Source organism: Anastrepha ludens, chromosome 5 (assembly GCF_028408465.1).
Source record: "Anastrepha ludens isolate Willacy chromosome 5, idAnaLude1.1, whole genome shotgun sequence".
Classification (NCBI taxonomy): domain Eukaryota; kingdom Metazoa; phylum Arthropoda; class Insecta; order Diptera; family Tephritidae; genus Anastrepha; species Anastrepha ludens.
The window spans coordinates 123,881,491-123,894,100 of NC_071501.1; the positions used below are offsets into that span (position 1 = coordinate 123,881,491).

General features: G+C 36.6%; 1 protein-coding gene across 1 annotated transcript in view; it reads left to right on the top strand.

The window, feature by feature from the left end:
• The window catches only part of LOC128864890 (homeobox protein goosecoid), a 52,822-nt gene that overhangs the window by 11,724 nt on the left and 28,488 nt on the right, over positions 1 to 12,610 (top strand). The window lies entirely within an intron of this gene.

A 12,610-nucleotide genomic window follows, 5' to 3' on the forward strand; every position in this document is an offset into this window, starting at 1 on the left:
AATAACTATAGCACAGGGACTTATTGACAAGTTTTTATTTATTTATTTCCTATTTATTTTTAACATCTTCCTGGAAAAACCGAATGCAAAGGTGTGGACAACATCAATCCATTAATCGGCTCTCAGCGAATTTGAAGGAATCGGCTGATTTGCTGACATAATAGGAGAGATAGCGGCTGTAGGTAAAAACTGAGAGTGTGTTGTTCATGTGCGTAAAAATTAAGAATTATACAAACAAGATTGCGCCTATTAGAGAGTGCGTGACGTCACATTAGTGCAGTTGTGCATTGTTGCCAACCCTTTGCTCTTCGCAGTGTGGCTAAAATTAAGGCTAAAACCGGCCACTCTTGCATTAAACGTTTACGCTTAGAAGATTTCAGTACAATTGAAAATTTATTGATTCTTATAAAATTTGATGTTTTGAAAGTGCAAATTACATTTTTTGCTCCTTTTGAGGTTATGCACGGATATTGGATTTTCTTCTCTCAACACTCCTTTAACAGTTTTTTATAAATTAAAAAAAAGCCTTGAATTTATATTAGTAAATACGAATTAAAGCCATACAAATGTTTTTATAGTAAAGATAAACAAAAAACTAAGGAGTACCTTATTTTGTTACATAACCTCAAATATAGCAAACAAGTGTTTTTCGCCTTTTTTTAAAGGGAATTCTTCTAACATAAGTGATTTTTAAATTCTGCGATTAATATTCTTCTTTAACTCCTAGTGGAGCATAGGGCGTTAAATCGACACAACGATAAGCGCCATCTTATTATTCTCTCCAACGTGCGAAAAAATCAACACAGTTGCTGCTGAATTTACTTGGTCGTCATCTGAGCAACGACTGATTAGAAGAGTGTCACGGTATGATTATGCATACTTTGCACAACTTCGCAATAACTTTACTCAACAACTCTCATTCCACAGGCTGCTAATTTTTCGCAATTTGCGGGTAATCAGGCATACAAAAAATGCATTCAACAGATTTTTTACTGATAGCTTAAAATTAACGCGAAGTTGTGCGAAGTATGCATAATCAAGCCTTAAGAATACGTTCACACGTTCACAGACAAAATAGTGCTGTCAAGTCCCCTATGACGTAGCAGCCAAAGTTATTCTCAGAATTTTGCTTCATATGACAAAATCTTGTAATCTATCATTTTTGTAATTGTAAGAGTCGTATTTGGAACTTGTACGCAATGCATTGGACATTAAAACTTAGTGTGAATCTGAATTTGAGCTTCCTTTCCCTCTTTTATCCAAAATAGGACAATAGGGTGAAAATAACGCAACATTAATTTAGGTGAAATATTTGTTTGAAATATATGACAAGTAGCGACGTCAGTGAGTTTGTGCAGGTTTGATGTTATTTGTACGACTGTACGCTTACAGGAGTAGACTTAGACACTTGTAAGAAAGTGGCATGCTCAGTTTTGCATAAACCCCGCTTTTAAAATTATACACCTACCACCCACTAATAATTCTAGATCTTTTCCAAAGATCCCTTATCCCTTTGTTCATTGAAAGATAATCTTTTGTTAGAATAAAAAAATAGTAATAAATTTTCTTGATCTTTTCCACATGGTATGACTCATTTAATAATCGAAATTTTCAGGATTTCTTGAATATTTCCTTCAAGGCTTCAATTTTTAGCGATATGTCAATACTTTAAAAGCTTCCATGAGAATAATAATTTGCGCTTTGCTTAAGGTTTAAGTAGTGGACCACCAAACTTTGGCTTCGGCTCCAAAAGTTCGTTTCGGTTCCAGTTCAGCTTCGGCAGAACATTTCTTTACTTTTTTCAGTAAAAAATTTAAAGCTTTGATTAATAGCTCTAAAATTGCCTCACATTTTTTCCTCACTGTCTCACCAGCGAATAGCCATAGAAAAATATACTGCAAACATTTTTGTTTTTATATTTCAATTTAAATTTTGAGTATTGAATAACTACACTATGCTACACTGCTTGCTTTACCAAAAAGATTCCACTTCATTTCGGTAGTAATGGAAATACAAAACTATAGATGGTTGATAATAAATTTAGGTTTTGCATTCAAGAGTCGAATGTTAGTGAAATTTAAATTCATATGCTCCCGAGAGCTCTTCCTTTTTGCACTAGAAAAGTTTAGATAAAATGTTTGTTTTAGCATATGTCTATTGCTTAAGAATCGCCGCAGTAGCCGAATGTCTTTTTTTTCTCTTCTTGATTGGCCGTTAGTGTTCATCAAAAAACTCCCCTGTACTACATATTGCATATTTTTCGCGGATGGTAGTCTTTGATCCTCTTGACCCTGAAAATAGTTCTACAAAAAAATTATAAAATCATATCATAAACCTTTCTCTGGTTTTCATCACTAACCTTTGCACTTCTAAAATTAAATAGTTCTCGTATATGTATACATGTAAAGTGCGGGTCCATATATGTTTGTATGCCTAAGAGACATGTGAGTCATATGCCACAAAAATGCGTATGAATTGACTTATTTACGTGCAAGGAAATAATTTCCGTCGAGGATTGCTGAATTTTCCGCGCGAAACCAATTGAGTGCAGTCATTTGAGAAAATCACTTTGTTTATTTAGTTGTTCGCTTTAATTGAGAGGCTTCCGACCATAACAACAATAACAACAACACAATAATAATAAGAATAACAATAGCAATGGCAAATGCCATACCACAAAGGACTCGGATAAATGCCAGCCGCCCGTATACACACACACACACACATACACACACTTTCATACGCACATCAGTCAGTAAAATTCTCGTAAAAAGGAAGTAAGCGGACAGAAAATCAAAATTATCATTTCACTTAATTTCAATAATGGTGTGGTTGTTGGGCTTGGCGTAGCTCATAGAGATCGCTTCTTGATTTGCAATGTAAATAAAGTTGTTTGCCGACTGTTGGACATGGTTTTGGGAGCGCTTAAGGATGCGCAGGATATGCACACTTGCAGGCATACTTACATACATACTCATACACATACACACACACACAGAGTATGCTAATATAGTCGAAATCCAGCTGCGTTGCCAAGTAGACGAACTGAGCATTTGCGTGAATGAATTGCGTGTGTAAGATGCGTTAGAAGCAAAAACAACAATAAGAGCAACAACATGCGCTTGGTACGGGCGTAACAAAAATTATACCCGCGAGGATAACTTAGCGCTGCCGCAGACCGAGAACGACAGCGAGCTGGGGGGAAGTGGCGAGTTGGGAAGCGGCTTGTAAGTTTGGTTCAACAACCCCTAAGTGATGTGTTTATTTTAAAACCGAAAAAATTTATGCAAACCTTCGGAGTTTGGCTGTAAGCACTGTTTATGTTATTCTTATTGTTGCTGATTGATATTTGTTGTTGTTATTTGAAGAAAATCCCACAAATGGATTTGGAAAACAAATCAATGTTCAACATTTATCAGTCGACAGTCGACAGTGCGTTTGCTCGCCTTGTTGTGTTCATTGCTGCTGTTGTTGCTGTTGTTGTGTTATTTGATAGATCCATTAATGTAACGATTTGTCAACAAATTAACAGCCAAAAGATCTAAGTTGACAATTCAATTTGCATTGTATAACTTTTGATGCACGCATACATATGCACATAAGCAAATACACATGCATGTACAGGCATATGTAAGTAATTACTTTGAATGGCAATTAAGTACCATACTTTTTAACACCGCCAGCGGGGTCGGGGGTGGTATGATGCGGCATAAACTTAGCATTTGTAGGGATTTGCCAACAGATTGTAAGGCTTGTTAGGAATAGTTGATTTTACGTATTTGTGCGACGTGACAACACATACACATATACATGCACACACATACATACATATATAATATTATATGCAAACTCGCCCAACGAAAGGGGTTGGGTGCGCATTTGTTTGGCTTTCACATTCTACTACGCTTTGTTCTCAATGATAACTAGAGGCTGATCAGAGGCGGGGGTTTCCTTGAGCTTGGTTGGCGTGTCAACACATTTGTGGACATTTGTGTAGTAATTAGGATTATTAGCAGTAGTATGAGTAAGCATAAGTAGAATTAGTTGTAGTTAGGTGTGCTGGCTGGTGACGTCTGTACCTGATAGTAATCAGCATAGCTGCTCATATCTAAATATACACACACATGCATAATATTTAAGGTAATGTTTAAGTATACGCCGAAAGGCATTTTGACGCTTTCAGCTGTCAGTTTCAGTTTTGATAGCGTGTATATAATTTGTGAGGGCGGAAGCTTGTGGGAAGTCGCAGGAAATCTGTCAAGTGCGAGATAAATACTTCCGTTTAGTGTTGTTTGACCGCAGGCTAAGAGCACACGAATTACCGGCACTAGCTTTGTCACTTAACTTCCTGGAAGCTGTCGAAAGAATTGGGGCAGATAGTGCGGTAAAGCTGTGTTGAGTGAATGGCTTAGAATTTATTTTCTTTGGGGAAAGATGCATTCAATTATTTGAATTTCTGTTCTAAGATCAAAGCGGCTGCTAATAAAGAGTGTAAAAAATACACCACCTCCAGGTTAATTTGGTTAATAATGCTCTAAAGGAAAAATCGAAACATATTAGTATAACGTTTTACAACTCCGGTACAACCAGTTACTGAACGATACACGTCCCAAATAATAATAACTAATTTTTGTTTTTTATTTTTATGGAGGTAGCAAAAAGCATTGAAAGCGGAAAAGTGTGAGACTAGTCTTTCAACTCACCCATTAAAAATCTACCCCAGCTTCTTTTCCCTTCCGCGGGATAACCGTTAAGTATTACTTCACGCGAGAGGGAGCGGCCTATTGCCTTTTCATGCAAATCTGCGCTGTTGTTCAGTGCGACGCACTTTGGTGAATACTATTTTGGTCATAGTACTGACCGCGGACCAATGTTCTTCTGAGTCAAGCATAATATCCACTATAATATCCACAGACAAAGAAAACATGCTCTACCTCTTCAATAAAGTTGTCGCAAATGGTGCAGTAGGGGTCGCCCTTATGCTTAAATGTATGCAGATAAGATTTGAAGCATCCATGTCCACTAAGTACTTGGGCCAGGTAGAAGACAATCTGTCCATGTTTTCGCTTTAACCATTTGTAGATATTCGAAATCAGTCGATACGCCCATCATCCGTTCATAGAGTTCTTCGACTCCTCCTGCCACGTATGGCTGCTCCGTTCTGCCGTTCGGTCTTTCGGTTGGTCAGCTCTGCTGGATCTGCTCGGTTTTTTTATCCCAGTGAATTGGAATGCAGTCAGCTTGACTGGTAGCATACCCGCGATGACTAATACAGCATTCTCCACATAACCGGTATACTGATTTAATGCCTTTCATGCAGGAGCTGCAGTTTATTGCTTCGACCCAGGCCGGTACAGCATATAGCAAAATAGATGATGCACACAGCTTCCTAGAAGCCTGCTTAGAACCTCTCGTATTGATCATTATAAGGGTTAATGCAATTACATGCGGATATGCACAAACATATGCGTGTATATACAAGTGCTCGTGCATATATATAAATTACACATTGATCAAAAAGTTCCCGGAATACATTCAGAAAATTCAAAATACAAGTTTATCGCCTTCAAAGTACTACCGATCAACTGCAACGCACTTATGCCAGCGTTTGATTCAGCGCTCGAAACAGTTCTGGAACTCGGTATAGCCATCAGAGCCGTCTTCGATTTTTCCATTACTTCATTTCGGCTGTTAAAACGCGTTACCCGGAATGGGGTTTTTACTCGTTCAAACAGAAAAAAATCATAGGGAGCTATATCAGGCGAATTCAATAGCTCTTTCGTTGGCTGATGATATTCGTTTCGTTCTTGGTCAAAAATTCACGGATCATTATGGTGTGAGGGCGTGTTATCATGGTGCAAAATTGAAGAGTTGTTTTTCCCCGGAAATCTTTACTTTTTGGCGATTTGCTTCACGTTAACGTTTCAATAAAGTCCAAATAATATTTATAATCACGCGCCTGATGCCTGGATTGCGTGCTGTACTCATAAACTCACGTCTCATCTTCAGTAATGATGCGTTATTGGGATTGGATGTCGGATTCAGCCTTGGAAATCATGTCTTTGGCGATATCAACGCGGTTATTTTTTTGCATGAAATTCAGATCCTTTGAGACCAACTTTGCAGCAACGCGGCGCAAGCCCAAATCATTAACTATAATGTCCTGAGCGTATCCATAAGTAATGCTCAAGGTACCTACTAGCTCTCTGATGGTTAATTTGTTGTTATTAACATTTTCACTTCATAAAATATGAACTTTTCATTTTTTTATAGTTAACACCTCATCTTGGTAGTGCCTGATTTCTTCTTCAGTAATATCCATACGCTAATACAACTTTCGAAATAATCATATGTGGAAATCGCAACCAAATGTAAATATGTATTTTTTATTTGATAAATATTTTCTAAGATGTGGTCAAAACTGCTTATATTAGAGTACTCAGTCTCATAGATCTCTCGACACCACTGATTGTACTTTACACTGGACTGATCGGAATCTATACAGATTCACAAAATGAATTAATTATTCTGACCTACATCCTTTAAGAGATTTAATTAACTACTGCTAATGACTTTAGCTCAAATTAAAATTTTCTAATGAAGTATTCATAGAGTTAATCATACGCGATCTATTCAGTGTTTTATTATTACCCGTATCGAAAAAAATTGTAAGTCTTTAGAAAATATAAAGTTTAATTCTCTATGCGCCAGCTGCGGTTCAAGTCCATTCCTTCAGCAGACGAACTGGAAGTACCACATAAGTTAAAAAGCAGCAGCGGTTCACGTACCAAACAAAGATCCTCATGAACATAAAGATTCCATACGCGTAATGACTTGACGCTTTCTCACAGTTAATGTTTAAGTGCTCCGGCTACTGTTGGGATTTTTTTTGTAGTCGAAAAAATGCACAATACCACTAATCTAAGATTTTATGCATTTTCTTTTTTTCTTTTTCCATTTTTGTCGCCTTATCGTCTTTATTGTAGACTTTTGATAATATCTCAAATTGAACTAATATTTACTCTTTTCTGGCCCACACAGTAGCACTAATATTTACCATATCTTTCACCTTTACATAAATATATGTATGTCTGTGGCTGCGTATATGTATTTATTTATATTGATTGTGTGTCGTTAAAGATTGACTGTTGGACAATGCAAAGGCCCATTTGGTTTTTGTGGCTCGTTAGCTGAGAACAAATTATGCCCAAATGCAGTTTTTTACTTTTTTCCCAAACGCAAATATTTACGCAGCGCTTCAATTTTATTTCAGCGACTACAAAGCAGTTACAACAATAATGAGCCGCTGCTTTTTTACCACTAGAAATCAACATCCAAATCACCTGAATCACTTGAACGACAGGATTAGTTGAATTTGAATTGCTGTGGTTGATTGCCGGCCGATGACTTTAGGATTTCACTTTTAGTGTAGCAGAGATGTGTTGAAATGTTTACTTTGGTGTTTTCTGTGTGGCCAAAATATGTGAATAGATATGTACATACATATATGTAATATGTATATGCATAAAATTAGAATTTTATTAAATAAAGGATAGTCCGCTAAGATAATCCGTGTCATCAGAGCCCTTTACGAGAACTTCGAACTGGCAGTTCAAAATGACAATATCAGACCCATTGTCGCCATTGTCTTTGAAGAGGTCATGAGTAAATTGACCCTGTACAAAAGAAGCATCGTATAGAGTTTCACCAGACATCTGAGGACCTGGACTTCGCCGTTGACATCTGCAAACTAACTGATATGCAATATATGATACGATTGACGGATGCCCGGTAGAATTTTCCGCAAGCTTCTGCTAGCTCGGCTGCCCTATCACGACAGACAGCGGATCAGATAAAGATGTCAACTGCAGGTTAAACAATGCGAGAATTTTTTGAACAAAGAAGGAATAATCAGCATTTGTTTAAGTTTAGATGATATTTTATTTATATTTATAGCTACACTTTCAAATTTTTCTGAAGCTATTTCCGCGGGAGATAGTGGCGTTAGAGCATGCTGTCCATGGACGATCGCCATCCGAATGTCTTGCTAGTGGGAATTCCTGAAGTTGCAATTCTTCTCTTAAATCAACAGCAACTTTTTTTTTTAACAACATGTTTCCTAAGAATATGAACCTAATTGTGGTAAAAAATATTGAAGATTGCATGCTTTTGACGCGCTTGAACACAAAGTAGTTTTTTTATACCATATTTTTTCATCTATTTTGCTTAAAAAACCATATTTTAAATAACAATATAATCCCAGAATTAGGTTCATATAGATTAGAACTGAATAAAAAAAAATCCCGAAAAATTTTAGAACGATTGGTCGATAACTTTAACACCAGTTCAAAAAAAGTAGTTTCGAGAAAAACGTCGTTCTAACTAACGCGTGCTCCGGTGCGGAAGCGACGTGCAGTCACTTAAGTGCTCATAGAATCGGGAATAATGCGAATTTTGTTTTAAAATTTTTACCACATATTCTTGAGTACTTATACTAACGATTTATGCAATAAAAAAAATCGATTTTTTGATCGATCTAAACCGGTTTCCCCCCTTAAACGCGGAAAGTGGCGATGGGCAGGTCACCCGCTTAGAAAACCACCAATGAGAATGGATTGGACCCCGCAAGGGAGCAGAAGTCACGGTCGGCCAAAGAATTCTTGGAGAAGGTCGATGTTGCGTGACCTAGCGGATGCTTAGATCACATGAGACGGCTCAAAAACAACAGCTTAGAACCGAGTACTATGGAAGCGGTCGTATGCTCCCGAGCGGAGTGAAAAAGGAAAATAAAAATAAAAGTAAAAATAAAGAAGACTGAAATGAACAGTAGTCTCAATTCATTATCGAAATAATCTGTAATTTCGACAACCGCAAAAACCTAATTTCTTATAGACACAATAAAAGAATTAAAAAAAAAAAAAACTAGTACACCATCGGAATTGTCTTACAAAATGCGAAACAAAAAAAAATACGTTAAGAAAATACACCTGAAAGGGAATGAATAAAATCACACTCGAACACTTAATCTCAAATAACTCGAAAGTCGTTTGCTTTGCAAACTAAGTGATGGATTGACCGACAATCTCTTGATTGCAGAGGCATGCCAGCATAACACATACATACATATCTCAATAAATGTACATATACATATATAAGTAGCTACGTATAAGTGTATGTGTGCGGATCTGTGTCAATAATGAAGAGAAGCTTAAGTCCAGATGAGGTAGCAAAGAGATTATCAGCATTGCAGCGATGTAAAATCTTGCAGATCATATGATATTCTAATTTTTAGCTAATACCTTCACACTTTTAAAATATTATTAGCATTACTTTAGTTAAAAAACTTTTTTTCAAAACAAAAATGAGTTAAAACTGAAGATATCTGAAAACAGTGATTTTCGACAAACGCTGTTCTTCCACATGACTAAAGATATATCATACATATGTATACATATATGCATATTACCTACATACATACATGCTGCCCACTCTCCACAAGCTGCACACCAGCAATTACCATATTAAAGTGAGTGATGGCAAATGAAGGTGTTCACACAGGGCAGCAGCGAAATGCGTGCTTATTAACCCGAGAGCATATATACATACATATATACTAGGCAAACATTCGTATGCATTTGTGTGTGTGTGTGTGTGTACGAATGCCTTAGTGTGCATATTTACATAAAACGAAAGCACAGTACAGTAGCTCCTACCTTAGGCCTTTCAAGGCACTTGAAGTAATTGCTTATAGGAGTGCTCACAAATCATTTACATATGCACACATACATACATACACATATGTACATACTTATACAATATATATATATGCATACGTATTGTGTGAAAGCAACCGTTGCTACTGTTTAGCATAATTTTACTAAAGCAAAAGTGTTACCTCTTGAGCCGAAAAGCAAAGAAAAAATCGACAACTAAGCAACGATAGTCGAAATGGCAGTCCAACTGTCCTTCCAACAGAGACAAATATGTAAGTCGAAGTCGACAACGCTTGGCTGCTGCAAGCGCTGTGAAATACATACATACATGTATGTACGCATGTCGTTCGCGCAAGCTGAGGCAAGTGTGTATAAAAAAGATTTGTATCTACTCGTAAATTCGTATTTATGTATACTGACGGAAAAGTCGAAAGTGGCAATAATTATTGAAAATCTCCTTTTGAAGTATGCACTGAAACAACAGACTCAAGTAATACATAATTATACAGATGATAAACTTATTTACATACGTACTTATGCACGAGTATATTTGTACACACATACATACATACATACATACCACCTTTTCCAAAAAGCCATGTGGTTGCTTTGTCCCGACTGTGCTTATCGATTGTCATTTAGCCACTCAATTTGCTGGCTGTTGACAGCGAAAATTCCAAGTCAGTGCATAGTCATTGTGGAGTTGTTGTTCTTTTGATGAGGAAATATGCAAATCAACTTGAGAGATTTTTCTTGAGATTGTTCATTATTTGCATATGTAGTTGTAGTTGTACGATAATTGTCGAAGTATTGTTTGGTGTAGTGCCTTGGCTGGAATTTTAGTTCTTTTATTTTGATTTCACAAATCATTATTATTTTTATTTAAACGTCAAGTATTTTAAAATTATAAATCCCGAGTGATGAAATAAGCAAACGGTAGCACGCATAATTACTTAACATAATTTGTTGTTGGCATTGGTCTTCATAGAAGGAGCTTAGGGAGAGGTGATATATCCAATTAAAACTGCCTATTTTTAATAACAAAATAAATTTATAAATTTAGCGTAGCTTTTTTGACGCGGTTGTTTGGCAGCTCTCATTTGTGAACATTGTTGCTTGGTCTACAGAATTGGTAGGCGGTCGCATATACATACATTGTTTTCTATACAGAAGGACTATTCTTCCCTTGTCTTTTTGCATGGCTTGGTAAGTGATGTAATCGATTACACCGCATTACCGCGAGCTATTCAACTTCAACTGCGAGAACAATTCGTTTTACTTTTACTTTTTACCTTAAGACCCTCAGTATGTACTAATTACGCAAGAAATGCTCCATTAGTACGTTCACTTCGAGAACTCAACGAGATTTCGAATTCTATTTTGCTCGATTTCTCTTGGCCCAAAAATGTGTTTTCTAAATTATTGAATCAAATTTTATTTTAGTGTGATAAAAAAATCTGCTATAAAAAGTCTGAGTCAAAAAAGAGTGTTCCCAACAACATCACTTCAAGACTTGTTTGCGGAAACTGGTTTGCCAATGATTCCGAATATGATCGAAGGCATCATCTCATCAACTTTTACCAAAACTACTTTTCACATGCAATGCCAATCTTATTAAGGGTTTTCTCCGCGTCTGCAAGGAAAATACATCCGAAAATTAAGTCCGATATAGCCAAATGTTTGACTTGCAGAGAAGACTTGAACCTTCGCGTAGCATTCGCCATCGCACAGCTGAAGCGATCAAAAGAACATACAGCGAAGAAGATATACAAGGCGCTGTTTACATACAAAAAAGCAAAAAAATTAAAATTCGTATTTACAGATGGCTCAAAGACCCGAAACATCTTTTGCCGTCACCAAATATAGTCTTTTGCACCCAATATGCTCAGCTTTTACAGTAGAAAGAGTGGCATTGATGGCCAATAAAATTAAGGGCAAAATAATCATATGCACAGACAGCCAGTAATGTATCAATGACATCGGTTGTCGAAGACACGATCAAGGCGAAATTATATTATAAAAAATTTACTCATCCAAATAAAATTAAACTTATGTGGGTCAGAGGACATTCGAGGATTACCGGCAATGAAAACGCTAACCCCGCAGCAAAAAATGTCACCATACTACTAGCAACGTTTTATAAATGCTACTCTAAGAATGACATCCTGCTGGAGAGTACAAAACAGAAGCGCATTTAGAAACAGCGGCGTTAGAAAACTGGAAAAATTACCATCACCACTACGCCATTTCATTACTACATCTTCCATTAAAAGTGCTCAAACTATACATCCACCTAAGTTTCGACCACATAATTCTCACAAATGCACATCTTCTCTAACCAACGATTCTTCAAACGAATGCCAAAAACAAGGAAATATACCGATCTCCGCCCTAAATCTTGATGTGTGTTTCAAGCGATGATACTAACTAAACACAACCTCGATATGCGCCAGTAGTACCACTTCTCCGTCTTTGCACAGAATCTTTAAATGACTTAAAGTGAAAAAAAAATTTGCTTACACCATTACTTTATAAAGTCTATAGCTTCACGTGCATATGAAAAATTTACTGGACTACAAAAATAGTAGATGTTTGTTGCACAGTGTTATGGTAGAATTATTGTTAGGAAAAGAACAAAATTTGGTTGAAAAAATATCTTCTATTTATTTTAGTTGATTCTGTAGATTTTTTTAAAAACATTTTTATATTTTTAACTGCTTGTTTTACGTCGTTTGCTAACAGTATTTCATTGCAGCTCTTCAAAAGCTGCATATGTGCGGTTAAGCTTTTGAAAATAACTTTCCTGCTCGTCTGTTTGATTTCGGCTTATGCATAGGGGAAATTGCTGCCACGTTTACTGACTTAACGCCTTACGGTATTTCTTCCAAAGCGAATTT